Here is a 19,205-nt window from a genome sequence, read left to right as displayed (position 1 = left end):
CATGTGAAGTTTACAAATAAATACATGGCTGGGTTAACTGAAATCAATATTTTCATTTGGTATTTAGTTAGAGTTCTGTCTTGTTAATAGCTACTCCTGATTGTCAACCCTGCGTGTTATGAATTTTTACTCTATACTGTTGCATGGAAAACCCAGCAACACTATCGAATTTTCATTTGTGAGAATAACAGTAGGCATTGGCAAGTGAACAGTGTTTTGTCTTCTGAAATGTTCACAGTACTCTTCTGCACTTGGCCAAATCTCTCTCTCTTTCTCTCTCTAACTCAGGATAAAACTAGGCACTGCTTTAGAGATGTAATAAGAGCTACTTCATTTCTTTCTTACTGTAAAATAATGGTAGGTGACTGAGACCTTAGTGGGTAATTGAGTGATTTAAACCTTTGCCCTCTCTACTGCCACTCCAAATGGAGGGATTTGTATTGTCAAAAAGATCACACAGTAGATCACATCTCTTTTTGCCAGTAAAAACCTCAGTGTGTATTTGGGTGTGGGTGTGTGTCACAATCCAGATTGGAAAGAGAAGAAACAAGAAAATGCCCCAGCCTGACAGTAGGGGCCCAGTCCAGATTAGGTTCTTTGTACTTACTGTAGAGTAAGTGCCATTCTGGGGTTTGCTTCTAGAGTAAGAAAGGGGAGGCCTATACAGTTGTGAGCTATGGCTTTAAAACAGGGATTAGACTGGGTTTAGGCTAGTGAGCCACAGAACTGCTGTTTGAAAAAGTTTCCTGAGCTGTAAAGGAAACTTAGAAGTGGCCACCATTCCCACCTGCAACCACCACTCACCACCTGCAACCATCCCTACAAGACATGGCGCTCTAAAGAGCTTTCTGTTTGACTTAACACTTTAGCTATTCAAGCATTCAGAATGAACATGAGCGAAAAAGAACACACTAGGCTTGGTCTTTCTATCACAGCTTCCTCTTGTGAAAAGTACATCTGAAAAGAAGAGCCTCCTGTATCCATGGAACCTCCCTAAAGAATCAAAATATTGGACAGTTTTTATTCCAGATCATGTGGAGTGTCTCTCTGTGGGGAAAAAAAGGCTGTCCTCTTTTAGATAGTTACTTTTCACGTTGCAAGAGCAATGAAGGACAGCGGTGGGTCTAATGTGTTCCTCTTCTTGTGTTGAAGTTATCTACATTCTGAATGGCTGAGTCGGGCCCTTTCCTGACCTTCCTAGTCCTGGCATCTTTTTCTGGGTTCCATGGCCCTGGCTTTGACTCCATGACTGTTCCCTGGACTTGACTCTGTGACTCCTGGTTCATCTCAGACAGCTGTGTATGGCTTAGCCCTGACTCTCTCACTCACTCATTCACTCTCACTCTGTCGTATCATCCATTGAGTTGGCAATAATGATTCTGAAGGCAGAAATGTATGACTGACTCCTCTTTCAATGGAATAAAGCAATAAACCAATAACAGAAATGTACAAGAAGCTTGATATGGCACCATTCCCTTCCTTCCATTTCATAGTACACTTTCCTGTTCTGCAAGCTGGAAAAGTCAACATGAGAAAATAAGAAATCAGTGATTTGATTAATTGTGAAGAAAAACATTAAGTTGCAAAGGAAGGCCAAAGGAAAAAGAGAGAAGGGGAACAAAAGGATACAGAAGCAACATCTATTGACTATTGTAAGCACTTAAACAGGATCTGTCATGCCACTCACAAACCTTTCTCTCTGGTGTGATTCAAAGGGCAAACCTAGTTCAGGCACATGGTAAATGAAGATAACACATTCCCCATGTGATTAGACTAGCATTTATGGCTGTAACAAAAGATTGCTGCCTAGACACTAAGTGGTCAAGTGAACTGGCTTTCAAGATAAGCTCAAGTACTTGTCTACTTGCCTTGTTAGGCTTGCTATGAAAAGAGCTTCTGATATAATAGAGTAACAATTATTCACTTTAACAAATAAAAAGGTGATTGTTTTAAACCCTTATGTACAGGAATAGACAAACCTGCATCATGCAAATTGGCATTATCTGAGCACAATGAGAATTCCAATGTACTGCAGAGTATAAAACATGACCCACTTCCAAAGGAGTAGGTAGACCCAAATGTCCTCACCCAAACTCCCAAAGCTAGAAAATAAAAGATGGAATAAAGTAAAATAAGATAAAAGCATACACATTTTGTATTGTGGATTACTTCCTGAACTCATTAAACCTCAACATTTCCTCAGTGAATTTTTCTGAGACAGCCAGAACACATCAATTCTGCCTTGCTGCACTGCAGTTTGCTACAAAAAAGGCCATGGGTCATTTATTGTCCCAATACATTATATTGTCCCAATACATTATATTGGCTGGGATAAACTAATATCCTAATGACAAAAATCAGTACTTTTTTTTTGTACTACCCATTTTATTCTCAATAGGAAAGGACTGCACTTGGCAAGTGGCTGAAACTGGCTGATAACAATGACATACAATGATGTAAGTCCATCATAAATCTACTTCTGTGTGCATCCTGCAAGACAAGGGTGCATCTGGGAGACTAAAATGCAGAGCATGAAGATGAAATCTAAGAAGGGATTGCATACGTCATCATCTTTAATCTATTTGTTTATAGAGCCAACACAATGTAGTGGTTTGAGTGTTGGACTACAACTAGAGACCAGAGTCCAATTCCCTGCTCAGCCATGAAATCTACTGGGTGACCTTGGGCAAGTCACATGCTGTCAGCCACAGGGGAAGGCAATAGAAAACCTCCTCTGAAAAGATCTTGCCAAGAAAGCCCCATGATATGTTTCCCTTAGGGTCACCATAAGTCGGAAATGGCTTGAAGGCACACAACAACAGCAATGTATGAGACAGCAACCAAATCCATCTGAATTGGTTGGCCCTACCATCAGACAGAGTTAGGCAGTCACCTCAGCTGGCAGATATTGGACGAGGCTGCAGAGCCATGACAACGTTTTAGAGGGATAAAGCTTTGTGCGCCATATAGCCTACTCCAACCCCATAAACTAGTCTACTGCATTCAGGAACAGTGTAGGATGCTGCCCTACAGCTACTGTTGCAGTAAGAATAATCTGCCAGCCCAGTTATCATCCGTTTGTAAACCCAGGTGGCCAGGATGGGACATAGCAAACTTCTCATCTTTTACCTCTTGCAACAAATGTCTTAGGCCATACCTATGCATTGTGTAACTGTACAGTAGGCAAAAGCATCACAGTGTCTCATGATAATCTCTTTTAAGCCTTTGACCTCCACAGTCTTATGATGCATTTATATACAGGCAAGTGCTTCACTTGCCAACTACAAAATGAAGAGATTACTTCATTGTTTAAAACAATGACAGCAGATCAAATGTGGCTGGCCTCAGTTTTTTGTATCACTTGACATCATCCCACATTCAATAGTTAATGGTCTGTGACTTGTATAATAAAAATTAGATTGGATTAGAAATTCTTTTTTTTTTTAATGAAGAGAAGTCTACATGTCTGAGGGGAAGTTTTAGATAATGAGTTAAGTGATAAAGATCTATGTGTTAGTCAATTCTGCAACTATTATTTCTTCAAATACATACATACAGTACATGCATACAGAGAGGCACATTCTAACAAAACAGAGAATGGTTATTTATGAAAGCAACCCTGCTTTACACTAAGTCTAATGTGCAGTTTAGAAGTCTGCAGACAGTATTTGTGACTGATACTATGTTTTAAACTTTACACTGCTTGCTATGTTTCATATCGTAGATGTGCTTACAAAATAAAAGTGCTATTCTCATTATGGTTATTACTAATAGGTGGATAAGAATGAAAGCAGATGAGTGTAGACATAACATCATACAAGACAAAACGCAAAGCCATCTGAGATCTCATATGGCCCCAGGTCACCCAATAAATATCAAAAACATAGCTTGTCTGAGTGGTGCAGGAAATCAAATATACCTTGCACATGTTGCTGCTAAGGAAAATGAATGTAAAGCAACCCATCACATGTATTGCAACTGTCCCTTGTTCTGGTGGTTGTGTGCCTTCGAGTCATTTTCAACTTATGGTGACTCTAAGGTGAACCTATCATGGGGTTTTCTTGACAAGGTTTGTTCAAAGGGGGATTGGGCCTTTGCCTTCCTCTGAGGCAGAGAAGGTGACTGACTTTCCATGGCTGAGTGGGGATTTGTACCCTGGTCTCCACAGTCACAGTCCAATACTCAAACTGCTACACCATGCTGGCTCTTGCAACTGTCTGTACTGACCTATTTTCTGATCCTTACCCTAGGCTGGATCCACATGAGGGCTGTATTCTAGCCCCACTGCATAGTACCTGCCCCACACTGCTTTGCTCCCACATGCACTTATTTTAATCCAAACTGAGTTCAGTTTGGGAAGCCACACAGGACCCTCATCATGTAATAACATTGGCACAAGGGAGTGTTTCTACTGTGTGCACATATTCCCCATATATGTTTATGTTCAGTCACATGTCCACAGCAGCTGCAGAGGGACTTTTATTCCCCTTTGGGGAGAAAAATGCAGGAATACAACAATATTAGCTTTTGAAGAATAAAGAGAAATTGTAGATTTAGGAAACTTTTTACAGATAGATTCAGGTGATCAAAGGGTGTAAGAGATGCCAAAAATGATATTGAAAAGCTGTGTCATAGATCATACGTATAAAAAATGAGAAAGAACAGAGCGGCCAATCCTTGGGGATAGTATGGAAATCGATTTATGTTGATGTATAGAAAGGTCACTAAAAATTATATGAATAACCCATTTTTGATAGAAGAAGGAAGTCATCAGTTTTGGATATGTGTGTTTGTAAGTGTGTTTTATGTATGTTTTTGATACTGTGGTGTTTTGAATGTGTCTTTTTTATTACAATTTTTCACTATACTGTATTAAAAATATTTTTTTAAAAATAGTGCTTACTCTGAGTAAAGTATTTTGTAGTGCTTGCCTCCATGAGATCCCCCACCACCACTGGTCACCTTACTCAAAAGGACATCTAAAAGAAGAAAAGATTCAAAGATTCACATATCTATGGAGTGCAAATAAAAAAATATAATGGTGCAGACTCTTCCAGTCTTTGTAGGTGAGCAGAAGCCAATGAGACACAGCTGGTCACCACCCACCAACCTGGGTGGGTATAATCTCTTCTTACTGAAAAATATTTTGAGGTAGTCCTGATATGCAATATGCAATTGTGTTCATAAGAAATAGGAACCACATACAACTGATCATCATGTCATTATGAAATGTCAAAGTAAAAATAGGTATGAGGAAGAACTGCCCCTTTCTTCCAGAAAAACTTTCAATAGCATTATCAAAATTCTTTTGATCCCCTGCATATTCTTTAATGGAGCAAAAACTGCATTTCTGGTTATAAGACCTAAATAGATGTGATTTGGCCCAGAGATCAACTGTAATACACAGATAAACCAAACAAGCAGCACAAAAAAGGCCACCAAATACCGTTTCTATTTGAAAGACGCCTGAAAATAATGCAAACTGATGACCAAGAATTAAGAGTGAGACAGGTTGTGGCAGATGGCAGAGCTGCAACTAACTTTCCACACTGACCATACAAACTCATACACATGAATAAATTGACCTGACATGTGCACGTCACAGACAGCCAGTGTGGTGTATTGGTTTGTGTGTTGGACTAGGACTCTGGGAGACCAGGGTTTGAATCCCTGTTCAACTACAGAAACCCACTGGGTGACCTTGGAAAAGTCACAGTCTCTCAGTTTTAGAGGTAGGCAATGGCAAACCACCCTGGAACAAATCATATCCAAGAAGGCCCTATGGTAGGAGCTCTATATATCAGAGCCAGAGATAAAGGCACATAACAACAAAAATAACAATACAGTGTCACTAAGAATATTCAAGCTGATAATCCTAACATTAAAAATCATAACACTACAATTCAAAGCTTGTTAGAGATTTATAAAACCAAACCTTTTCAACAAGAATAAACGTTAAAATTCCATTCTCCATAACGATTTTCTCTCTACATTGCTAAATACTGTTCTGAATGGAATGCAGGCAGCAACTTCAGAAGTTACATGACCTAAAGAAACTTGTTTTTTCAACTAGCTGTTGGCAGAAACTGCATATTTTCATACTTTCCAATATGGCTGCTCCTGACAATCTCTCTCTGTCTGTTTGTGATAAGCGCATTGAGGTTGGTAAGAAAAAAAGTCTGAAAGACAACATCAAATGCTATGAAGGTGCGACAGGGGTAGAACTGCAAACCACGGCAGCAGGTGAACAGGAACTGGGCCAACATTTTCTTCCTTTGTCGCTTGTAACTTTTTTGTGAGCCTGGGAAGACAGAGTCAATCAGGAGCCACACTGGCAGAGGCTGAAGGCTTCAGTCAAATCTACCTGTGAGGTATGTACTTAGGTAAGCTCTGCTCAGCAAGGCATTCTAGCTTGAGCTACCTTCCCTGATCCAGGTACACTACTCATGCACCCTATAGTTCTTGGTTTTGTCAACAGTTGGCTTGTTTTGGATTCACTCATTTTCCTTTAATGGCATATTTTTGTCATAATGTTGGGCATGGTCAATTGAGGCAAACTCCCACTTGTAGGGAACATTTGGGTCATGAACCCTTCATTCCCCATGAGGGGTCACTTTTGGGACATTGTGGGGTGGAATACAGGGTAACATCCAGCTGAAGGGTGTGACTCACCTCACTTTGGGTGGTTAAAAACCACGTAGTGGCATTGTGCCTCAGTGGCTTTCTCAGCTGCCTACTGCTTGGCAGCAGAGTCAGGAGGCCAGACCCATTTGAATGCTCTTAATCTTTCTATGGAGTTTATCAGACAAGGGAAATTGGAAGTATATTCCAATGGCAATCCGAGTGCAATCATGGGGCTTAATGTTATTGCGTGATAACCTACCACATGCAATTTCGGGCAATGGGAAGTTAGTCCAAATGCAATCATGGGATTTCACATTATTGCGTGATAGACTACCACACACAATTTCGGGCAATGGCAAGCTATTTTCGGGCAATGGGAAGTCAGTTTGAATGCAATTCGAATTCACATAAATTCACTGAACTAGCGAATTCACGTGAATGTGTTCTGGCCCCACTTTCTTTTCCTTCAAAATTAAGAGAAATTCCTCCCATGTGATAAACTCCAGTCTCTGAGTTTGATCTTACAATCTGCACCTCATGCCAGGCCAACCTATACAGCTGTAATGACAATAAAGTTGTGACCATTTAACCTTCAAGCCAAGGTTTTCACTGTCCTTGGCTTCTTCCACATAGTACCAATCCATTGCTGCTAGACCCACAATTAGCTATGGGAACGCAGAGGAACAATAAAGGACAGAAAGAACCCAAAGAATGATGTAAGGAGGACACTTTCAATATCAGAATTCTACTCATTGCAAGGAAGTAGCTTTATCAATGATGTAACCCAAGCAGCTTGGTTGTTTAATCAATTATCTTTACTATATTTTCCTGATGAGTAAAAACAGTTTGGAAATTATGAGTGTTGGCAGTTACTTTATTTGCTTTTGTTTTAGGAACTTGACACATGTGTAGTATATGAACAATGTAAGAGGTTTTGGCTAGAACTTGGAGATGTTCAGAAAGAGTATGCAAAACCTGAGGCTACCTCAGAAAGTGGTGAACTTTCCTTCATGAAAGATACTGAAAGAGAGGCTGGATGACCACCTGCCAAGGATGCTATAGCTGCATTCTGGCCCTGAAGACCTCCAATATCCTTTCCATCTAGGGATAGATGAATCCCTCTATATCTGATCCATGCCAGGTTTGTATGCATTTGGTCGTAAATCAATTCCATACAATTTTCATAAGACATTAAAACTGCCATGGCCCTAAACTGGGAATTTATTAAATAAATAAATAAATTGCCATTTCTTTAGCTACTTCATTTTCTACTTTTCAATTTTATCATTAAATGGTTACAACTTGCCTTGTTAATGGTATTGTGTTGAAAGTTAGCCTTTAAATATAGCATGCACTGAATTTGTTCATCATTCACTAAACAAACTTAATCTGAACATGGATGACACCCTGCTTGTAGAATTATAGCACTGTAGAACCAACAATAGGAATAAGAGATAATTTTGTTTTGTGAACTGATATCATTCCCACTTTCCAGATCAATATGTAGATCAGAACATACTTATCCTTCAGGCTGCAGATTTCTTCATATTTTACTCAAGCTCAAATTTCTTTCAAGTAAAATGTTGTATACACAAAGGTTAAATTAGGTTAAATTTCATGCTACAATATGTATATTAGAAAAAGCTGCAGGTGAAAAATTATTTATTTAGGGAAATGCACATGACGGACTTCCCAACTTCCATAAACATCCAACGACCCAGAATACCATCTGTCTCATGAGTAGAACAGGAATGTTCAGCTACTTGCATTAGGGCTTACTGTATGTTTCTTCTAACCTGGACTGAATATGATTTAGGCTGTTTTTGTAACTACTCCTAAGTAATACCTGAAGGAAGATGTCTTCATATGCAATGTAAAATAGCTTTATTTTTAAAAAAAAACACAAAACTTTACTTTACATTTCTCCTCTTTTCTACTTTCCTTTCAAGTGCCTTTGAGCAGGTATGTGTATAGGATTTGAATCTCCCACTGTACTTTTTCTGTAAGTTGTAGTCCTCATTGTGTACTTTAGAGCAATTATAAACAGCACCAAGAAAGAAAGAAGTATCTACCATATTTTAATTGTCCATTCTCAAATGGATTTTAAGCAGCTATCATATGATACAAACTCTTAAGAGGGATTATGGACAGAGGCAAAGGTCATCTGTTTCTACCAGTTTCTACCATTTTCCGAAAGAAGACAGGGCCAGCCTTGAAGGACAGAACCAGTGTTGTTTAGCTGTATAAGATAGTCACTGTAGCACTGGAGAATGGGAGTTCACCATGAGGAGAAATCTGCAAATGCCAATTTTAATGACTGGAAGTAAGACTGCAAGAAACTTTTGTTAAAGTCAGGAGACCTACCATTGGGCACATGGAACAGCTGATCTAAAGAAAACCACTTCCATTAGGTCAAATGAGATGGTTTTTACAAGACTAATAGCAGCATGGGTGGCATCTGTGTCTGGGTTTAAAAGGAGATTGAGAAGGGAAGAAAGTTGTACAAAAATGGAGAGAAGGATATAGATATCTTTGATCCCCAACTATCTGTTTCTCTTACTTCTGAGATTTGCCTCACTTATTACTGCCATATACTGTAGTTCCAATAAGATAGGATAAGGAAATGAAGTCCTCAGGATGGTTCTTACATGTTTTTTATTGTGACTTTTTGTTACTTAGAAGTGCTACTTTACATTTGATAAAGGATGTGTAAATGATCCATAAACGGAAAGAGTTTCTGCTTATGGAAAGAGAGTTGTACTCACAGAAGGCTGTCTTTTGCTAATGGAAGAAGTCCTTCACTGAATGCAACTCTTGTTCTATGAACAGAAGTGAAAACTTTGGCTACCTCCCTTAATGTAAATACTTGCAGAAGCAAAGCAAAAATAGGGAGAAAGTTATTTTTGACAGCAAGGGAGCCATCAAAACATCTTCCTGAAATCCCCAAAATGAAGTAAAAATCTATTAGTGTCATCTCATTAGGCAGTGTTTGCTACTTTTAAAAAAAGTAAAATGAAATCAAAGATGTTGACCAAAAATGTAATAGACAGCAGTTCTATGAGGGTATATTCACTGTAACTAAACTGATAAAGGAATTAGCCAGAGCTGTGCTATTCAAAGTAGTGGTCCATGGATTGATGCCAGTCACCGAGCCACCAGCAGCATCTCTGTAGAGTTTCTGGGAAGAAAGAAATAATTTTAACCAACAACCACAAATATGACACTGGTCCCTGGCACATTGGGGTAAAAATTTCCAGTCCCCTACTTGAGATTGCTTAAGAAGACTGATCTAGAGCAGTGGTCCCCAAACATTTTTGGGCTACTTCCCCCCCCTTATCCTTGGGCAACAACCCTAGCATGACCCCCGGGGGCATATTTTTTTTATATTAGGTGTACTGTTCTACTGCTAACTCAGAACAGCCAATCTTAGTCGCTGCTCCCTTTGCACTCAGTCACCTTGAGAGCAGCAACCAAGCAACTGGCTGAGCAGCAACAAGAAGCTTCTTGCTGGTCTTGCAGCAAAGGTCAGCACAGTCAAGAGTCTTTTTGGTCACTGTTTGACTGGCAGCTCAGTCACTGCTCCTTTTGCGCCCTGTCATCATGGGAGTAGTAACTGAGCAGCTGGCTGAGCAGCAACCAGGAAATCTCTCACTCATGCCAGCCTTGCAGCAAAAGCCAGTGTGAACAAGATGCCTCTTGTTTCTGCTCAGCAAGCTGCTCCGTTGCTGCTCCCAGGATGTACAGGTACAAGGGAGAAGCTTCTCCCCAGAGAGGAGGGACTCTCAATACTTCATCAGGGAAGAAAAAGATGCAACTGGTGTGTATGCAGGGGATTTACAGAGGCCACATGCTCTGGACTGGAGACTGGGGTGGATCAGGAAAGGGAGATTTTAACTACAGGAGCTGCTCCAAGACAAAGGACTCTTTACAAGAATTGATCACATATACTCCTTCCCTGGAGATGATATTATTATTATTATTATTATTATTATTATTATTATTATTATTTGTATTTGTATCCCACTCTTTATAAATGCTCTCAGAGTGGAAGACATACCTTCCCCCACAAAACTTCAATTGTCCATTCTCCCACCAAAAAATGGTTTCTTCTGCTACCTCTCCTCTCAGCCTGTCTAATGAAAGAAAGCAGGAACAGCAGTGCAACTCCAACCTGGCAGCCAAGTCCCAGCAAAGCTCACAAAGCTTAAGCATGGTCCCAAATTTGAAAGTTTCTTTTTGCCACCACTTCTCACCTGCCACCATGTGCTCTATCTCTTTGTTCCAGTCTGTCTCAAAATGGTGCTGCTCCGAGCCACAGAAGTGATGCCCTGTGCCCAAGCCGCATGAGAGTTTCCCAATTGCCACTACTAGTGAAAGATGCCAGTAAGGCAGTGAGCTCACATGGGCAGGCAAAGAGCAGACGATAGCACCACACAAAATGATCAGTGAGGCTGTGTGGTGGTTTTTTGAGGACCCTGAAAAGAAGTTTCATGCAATCCTCATCCCCACCATGGTCCTAAAGTCCACTGGTTCCCCTTGTCTTTCTTGCACACGAATGCTTCGGCTGAAGACGCCCCTACTGTCCCACTTTTCCCTCACTGCCCCCCTGAAACCTTCCACTGCCCCCAGGGGGCATACCACCCACTTTGGGAATCACTGGTCTAGGGGATGACAAAACATGTTAACTTTCCCACAGGGAATTATACTATGTATCTGTAATAAGATCCATAAGAAGAGGCCAGTTCAGAACTAGGCACTAAATTTCAGAAACAATTCCAGGTGGTGGCCTAGCCATGTCACAGCATTGTCACAGCATTAGGCTAGAACAGAGGAAAGCCAAGTTCAAATTACTATTCAGCCATGAAGCTCACAGAGCAACCTTGGGCCAGTCACTCGCATTCAATTTAAACTACTTCATCATGGGGTTGTAGGGATAAAATGTAGGTAGAGAGAAAGAAATCATGTACACAAAGCTCCTTGGAAGAAGGGCAGGATAATAAATAATCTAAGCTGTAGTTATCAATAATGTTCCTTATCACCTGAACATCAAAGTCTAAGATGTGCTTAGAAGGGTTTCAGTTTACTATGTTTTCCCAAATCCGCATGAATACAACATGTTTATATATTGAATCCTGTCCAGGGCAGTTCTACTCTGGAGGTTTGCTCTGTCATTGACCATTAACAAAACAAAATAAATGTTAAGTAAGTAAGGTAAGCCAAGTGGAAACCACAGATCAGGAAGGCTACTGGCTAAGGTTGTCTTCACTGCCAAAAACTAATGTGCTCTATAATGGAAGGATAATACGAGGCTCGAGTTGGTTTTATGGTGCTTCATATAAATTTTGGCATTGCAAAAGGGCTGGGCTGATCTTGATTCTTAGACAAACATTTGATGCAATTTTTTCACTTTTTTCATCACAATGATATGCTATGTTCTACCCTCTTATGAGCTACGTCTCTTTACCCCAGGGTGGGGTACATTTAGAACCTTCCTGTTCATTTACCACTGACTTGTTTGCCTCAGTTCATTCCAGAGGCACTTAAGCTTCCACCCACACCAGACTTTGGATATCCTGAAGGAGCAAAACTAAGGTGACCATGGGAAGAAAGCGTTCTGCACTGGCAACATATTAATTGGCTCACCACTTTGCTTTGCGTTTATTATTCATTGCACTAGAGGGAGGGCAAGGTGAAGAGTGACTCACACAATGGCATGTCTGAGCTGAAAGTAAATACCAATCCACGCCCCCACAACTGAGAATCAATGCTGGATTGGGTCAAAGTAGTCTGTCTTCCTTCAAGTAAAAACAAAAACCAGGGCTCAAGGGACCAGCTGCTGAACTGATTGTTCAGTTGCTATCACCAAATATACAAAACAAGAAATGAAGTGTCCTTCCCGCCAACTTCTGCAGAGAAACATTGTCTTTAACACTGCTTCTGTCAAAGAAATTAATACTGATGCTTTTAACAAACGTCTGAGAGAGATGAATGTCTTTCAGGTGTTTTGGGGCCAGGGCAGTGGGATGGTAGCAAGAAGCTGAAATAGGTCAGGATAGCGAGAAAGAGATAAAACTGGTTTCAGAATGGAAACCAGTCAGTTATTATTTGTGATGGCTAACAATTTGGTTGACTTTGTAGAGGCAGAAAAGCAGAGATGGCCTTTAGAATCTAAAAGAATGTTGGCAGTAATTCCCTCCCAATACTGAAAAATACTAATACAGTACTGAAAAATACTAATGCATTAGCCCTTAGAATATAAAAGAATAGTGACAGTAATGCCCTCTCAATATTGAAAAATATTAATGCATTTTATCTGCACTATTTGTGGGCCTAGTGTCGAGATGTTGGTCCTGATAGGGCAGGGAGCGGACAGTAACACATACTGTGTTTGAATATCCAACTTTATTGGATATTGATTAGTGTTCCCATGGCATGAGGCATAGATGCAGGTATCAGATAATCTGCCTATTACCATAGTGCTGGGAAGGGCAACTGCAGAATGGCAGTTGAGGAGCCCCTATGGACACACTGACACAGGGTGCTTTACCTGCCAGCTGGCAGTGAAGCCAGTTCTCAGAATCCGAATAGGACCTGAACCTAGTAGCCTGCACCCTGCAAGGTCTCTTAGAAGTACCCTCAGTGGAAAATAGAAAGGACTCGGGCCTCATTCTCCTCAGATCTGGGTTTTGCCCTATGTAAGTTGTGTCAAAATACCCTGTCTTTAGAATTAACAAAAATGACCCAGCATGAGAAGGTGGAAAGGCTGCTTCGGCCCATGTACTGAGGGGATTGTATTGGCTGCTTATATTTGTTCTTGTTGTTGGAAACTATCCTGGAGTCGATCTCGACTCATGGCGACCCTATGGATGAGACATCTCCAAGACTCCTTGTTCTCCACTGCACTGCTTAGTTCCTGCAAATGTATATTCGTGACCTCCTTAGGGGACGAGCCTTGCCAGAAGAAAATGGAAGGTTCCCCCGCACCCACCCGCCCCTAGCTTCATCTAAGCCTGAGAATTATTTCTTCCAGTACTTCAAGGCCCTCATATATGCTTACAACAGGCTGTAACATATTGCTCTACATATTGTTTAACTTCTGAATAATATAAAAGTCTTCCTGTTCTTTAATAGATTTAAAAATCATCTGTCATACAGCAAGCACCTACAGAAACAGATACAGAATGAGCTTTTAAGAAATCTAAGTATGGTGTGAGAACTTTCTTTTGCACACTAAAGCAGAGTGCTGAATACAGACATTAAGCGTGCAGTCTTTGTCAATGTAACTTTCCAACTGCAGAGCTGAATTAAATGCACATGCATAACAAAATAGAGGCCTAGGCAAACAAAATTTATTTCCCATCAGTGGAATTCATAGATAATTTTTAAAAAGCCATCACAAAGAAGTCCTTAGTTAACTGAGTGGGTAATTTATAAAAATTAGCTCATAAACAATAATACAAAAACTGTGGAATAATATACTTATTATCACATACTCCTCAATGAGTTACTCCATACGCTATCAGGTTTAAGATGGCTCATTAAGAAGACAGTTTTGCCACTTCATGCAATAATGTGCCAGTTCTAATTATTATAGTGCAAAATAAGTGTGATGAGCTTCAATGGTTATCATTTATATTAAATGTTCTTTGATATTTGAAAAGAACAGATTTTAGAACAAAGAGGGTTCTGGCTTTGTAATATAATAAAAAAGTCCTTAAAATATGATAATAGAATCCTTGTTACCTTCAGTTTGTCTCAACATTTAAAATATCACTTTATTATCATATTTGTCTTCTCCTCACATTTCACTGCTTATTGGGTTGTGTATTACATTTTTCCTACACAGAAGTGTGTGTGTGTGCGCGCGCGCATGTGTGTACATGCCCTCAAGTCACCTGTTGACTTATGGCAAACCTATGAATTTCATAGGGTTTTCTTAGGCAAGAATACTCAGAAGTGGTTTTCCCAGAGCCTTCCTCTGAAATATAGCCTACAGCACCTGGTATTCATTGGCAGTCTCTCATCCAAGTACTAACCAGGGCTGATCCTGCTTAGTTTCCAAGATCAGACAAGAACTGGTGCTTTTAGGGTATTGCAGCCCATAGGAATGGGGAAATGTGTAAGTTGCAGTGTGTAAAAATGACCAAGTATATGATTTTCACAGTGACTTGTGTTAAAAAGCAATCAGGTGCTGACATTTTCAAAGGCAGTGATGAAAGCAAAATAGATGTTCAGTTTTCTCAGAGTGACAAAATAGGTCCTCTCCCTCTCAAGGCAGTCAAGGCATAGATTTTGTCCATGAAATAAAAATGCCATGTGTTACAGCCCTTCAGTCTAAAGACTAATTGTCTAAAGAAAGATACTCTATAAGCAAAACCAGCTTCCATGCCTCAGATGACTTCCTGAATCATACATTAAAGTTTATCTGTTGCAGTGACTATGTCACGTATTTGATAGAACAGGCACAGATGATCAGCACTGGCAGATCCGATTCCAAAGAGCACACACTTATTTTACACTCTACATAAGATATCAGTGCCATCAATATTTCTCTGATTTTAAATACAAGATATTTAGTAACCTGCTCTTACCTGGGATTCTCATTTAACTCCAGCCAATGGCTAGATCTATCAAGTCCATTTCCACAATTTAACCCTTTTCCAGCTTCAAGTATGTTTCTGTGCTAGTTTTTTTTTTTGGGGGGGGGGGGTAAACACTGTTTTGCATGTGTTTCCACATTAATGATTTCATTAACAGGTGCATGCTTCCAGTGAGTAAAATGTGTTTGTGTGCATTTCAGAAAGTGTTTGCATTTCAGAAATGTGTTTGGCAATGTGTACTTTTCAGATGTACACATTGCCAAACACATTTTGTTTCATGTTTGTTTCACATCACAAGTCTGGAAATATATGGAATTCCACCTGCAAATGGCATCCACTTCCATCTGAAGTTTAGGATGTATGGAATTAAATCTCTCTTTTTAAAAAATTAAAAACTCAATGGAGATTATTTTTCACATGTCCTAAGCATAGCTGTGAATCCAGATCTACATCAGCTCAACTTCAGTTGCTCTGCAGCATTGCAAGATCTCAGAAGAATGCAGTCACAACAGGGCCAAACTGGGAGTGTTAAACAGATTGTATAAATGACCTTTATATGTTCATTGCTTTTCTTTTGTAACGACCACCAGCAGGACTGAGACTGAGGGCTTGTCTACATGAGTAATTTATCCCCAATTCCCCCCAAGCTCACTGTGTCCTGTTTACATAACACAGGGCAAAAACTCTGGATTTGGTGCGGACTGTCTTCATGAGGCTTGCACCCAGTCTGGGGCTTGCTTTCCCTAACCCGCATTTAAGTAACACATCTTTTGCTGCAACTTTTGAGCTCTTTCTTCAGCAACAATGGCAGCTATCTTTTTGCTCACAGTCCCTGCAAGCTCCTCGGCACCACAGCTGTAGGCTCAGGTCACTCTAACGCAGTGTTTCTCAAATAGTGGGCCGGGCCGGGCGCGAGGCTCCATAAAGGGGGGCGCGAGGCTCTGTTATGCAGAGGTTTACTTATAACAATTTTATAGACAAATGATAGTATTTACAGTCGCGCGGGGGGCGCGAAATGTTTTCTTCTTCCTGGGGGGGGGGGCATGACAGAAAATAATTGAGAAGCACTGCTCTAACGAAACATCCAGCATAGATAGTGTGTCTTGACGCCTTGTTCTAACCTCAGAAGCAGTACTGGGCAGTGAACAGGGGCCATGTGGGAAAGTAACCACCCATCATTCATTGTGAGAGCTGAAATCTGCAGAAAAAGAAAGCAGGCAAGGATTGAATTGAGGACTAGACTACTCTGGGAGCAGCAACATGCTTCTGACATGTTGCTAATCTTGACCATGGCTTCTGGCGGCATCAGGAAGAAAGCATCCATTAGCAACAATGCTGGCTTTCCTTCTAGTGAAAACAGCAATCATGGCCAGGGCATGCAACACAGTGGGGTGTTTCAGAGCCTCACTGCCTTCATGTCATAGACTGAACCCCTTGCATGGTTGGCATTTAGTGAAGAAATGCCATGTTATGTTTGGCCCCAAAGGCTGACTTCTCCTTTGGGTGTGTAGGAAAAGCATGAGGAACAGAAAGTGCAAGTCAATCATGGTTCCTTCCTTCCCCACTTAAGTTCTTGCCTAAACATCTCTGAACTCCAAGTCAAAGTAAGGTGGTAGCAGCAGACCTTGTTAGAAGCCCTTCATTCAGTTACTGAATAACTGGTTTTTAAAATGTAACCAAACTGGCAACTACTATGGGTTGGATCTGTGTTACAGTGTAATGAAACCTTTGTAAAATATTTAAACAAATGCACACATCTGCAAATGGATAGGTGTTATGCAAGACTACAGAAACCTTCTTAACTCCTCTGGTTTCTGCAGGAGGCACGTCTGTGGTATGTTCAAATTTTCTTCCTGTGTTTCAGTGGAAAATTTCATCATAGAGCAATGGTGGGCAAATCTGAGATGCATTTAATGTTGCTGAGAATTATCCATCAGAAACTGGGATCTGGCTCTGATTTTCACATTGCACAAAGTTCAGCTGAGAGAAATAAAAGCCCAAATCTAATTTCTGCCACCTCGTTCCTGACATGCAGCCTAGCAGTGGCTTTAACAATGTCATGCTCAGTTGAAAAGAAATCCGACACTAAATGTTACATTTCATTAGGTAGGCCCATAGTTGATTTTTACCCAAGATTAGTGGAAAAGTTAAAGATTGTAAATCAAGACCAACATTCAGATCTTGTTTATTTTGTGTTTGTGTGTATGCTTGGATTCAATCTGGAAGTCCAAATCATTGTGGTGATCAGAACTGATTTTGCACAGCTAAGATTCATATACTAAGTGAACCTATTCCTGAAAACATCAAAAATGACCATGCAGTCACATACTTTAATTACATTTCATGTAGATTGCTGTCAAACCCACTTCATAAGTCTGCTACTGAAGATACTTGAAGGAGTGTCCCTTCTTATATGGTTCTGCCCAACGGTTGAGGTCTGCTGGGGGGGATCCTCTTCTGTGTCCCACCAGCAGAAATAATACACTGTGTGAGTATGTGGGAGAGGGGCTTCTCAGTTGTGGCATTTGAATTGTGGAATGATCTCCCCTTGAAGGCCAGATTGTCACCAATGTTGCTTTCACATACATTGCCATCATGATTTTAGTCACTGATACCTTTATGTTTCATGATTCTACGAAATCTGCTTTAGACATATAACATTAATAAGTGAAAAATTTTGCCCTGTTTCATTCTTGTCTCGTAGCCAGGTTACCCATCAGAACAAAGTGTCATAGTCTATACATAGCTCTACATATGATAAAGATGTTGTTTGACTGCAGGTATCAAGTGCCAGAATTCCAGCTTCTATGTTACTGTAGAATGCTTTTATCTAGCTAAATTACAAAAGAAAAAAATGAACAGTAGACTACTAACAGCACTGCTGCTCGCTTCCTATATGAGCCTCTCACTTTTAAACAACCCCTCTCATCATCACTCCAGGCATCAGCAGAAAGAGGGATCCCCCAGCCAATTCACCACAGATAAAGTGGAGCAAGGGACAGGCTTCATAAAAATTAGAGGGTGCCCCACAGTCCCAAGTACCAATGCAAATGCTGCTGAAGTAAGCCATAGCCTTGCCTGCCTCAGTAGCTTTCTTTCTTTCAAGTACTTCCATGAATGTTGACTTCCCTTGTCTCAGATGTCCCATCAAACTTGGCATCTAGCTAACTCCCCATCCATTTTGTTATTTGCCCCCAAATCAACCAATAGAGACACCAATTTCATTTATGTTCACAGAAAATTATTCAGGCATCTGGTTGATGAGCAACCACAATTTCTGTCTTTGTTTTCCCACTAATAGGACACAACCCTTAGACCATCCAATCCATAATCCCCTTTTCAGCCAGGAAGTATAATACATAATAAAGTTAGATAAATAAAAAACAATCATTTTTCATATGTGATAGGTTGTTATCCATGCTTTCTCTTTGGGACGTCTTCTTGGCTTCAGTCACTCATCATTTTTCATTTAGAACAGGGTGACCTGGCCAGGAACTCTGAAGTTGTTCACTCCAGTTCTCTGGCACAACGTCAAACTCTTCCCTTACTGAAAAACCCACAATGAAAGGTGGCTCCTCTGAAATTCTCACAGCAGCATCCCTAAAATGAATCGGTGGATGCCAGTGTAGAAATGTCAGGTTTTGACATGGAAAACCTAAGTTCAAATCAACACTTTTCTATGAAGCTTACTGGGTGGCCTTGAGCAAAGCAGTCCCAGTCATCCTACCCTTCCACAAAGGAAAGACACATGGCTTAAGCAGCATTACATTCACTGGAGAAAAATTGGAAATCTATACTGCAACATCCTAAATTGAAAGATGGTGGTGGTCTTTGATTGGGATACTAAAGAATATTCACAGCTGTTAGGAAAATATAACAATTTTTGAATAGATCATTCACAAGTAGTCCAACTTTTGAGAGAAATGAAACATCATTCTGACTGCCTTTGATATCACTTGACAATTTGAAAACTTCATAGGA

Source organism: Sceloporus undulatus, chromosome 5, assembly GCF_019175285.1.
Source record: "Sceloporus undulatus isolate JIND9_A2432 ecotype Alabama chromosome 5, SceUnd_v1.1, whole genome shotgun sequence".
NCBI classification, from domain to species: domain Eukaryota; kingdom Metazoa; phylum Chordata; class Lepidosauria; order Squamata; family Phrynosomatidae; genus Sceloporus; species Sceloporus undulatus.
Note: the sequence above shows the minus strand (reverse complement) of the source record.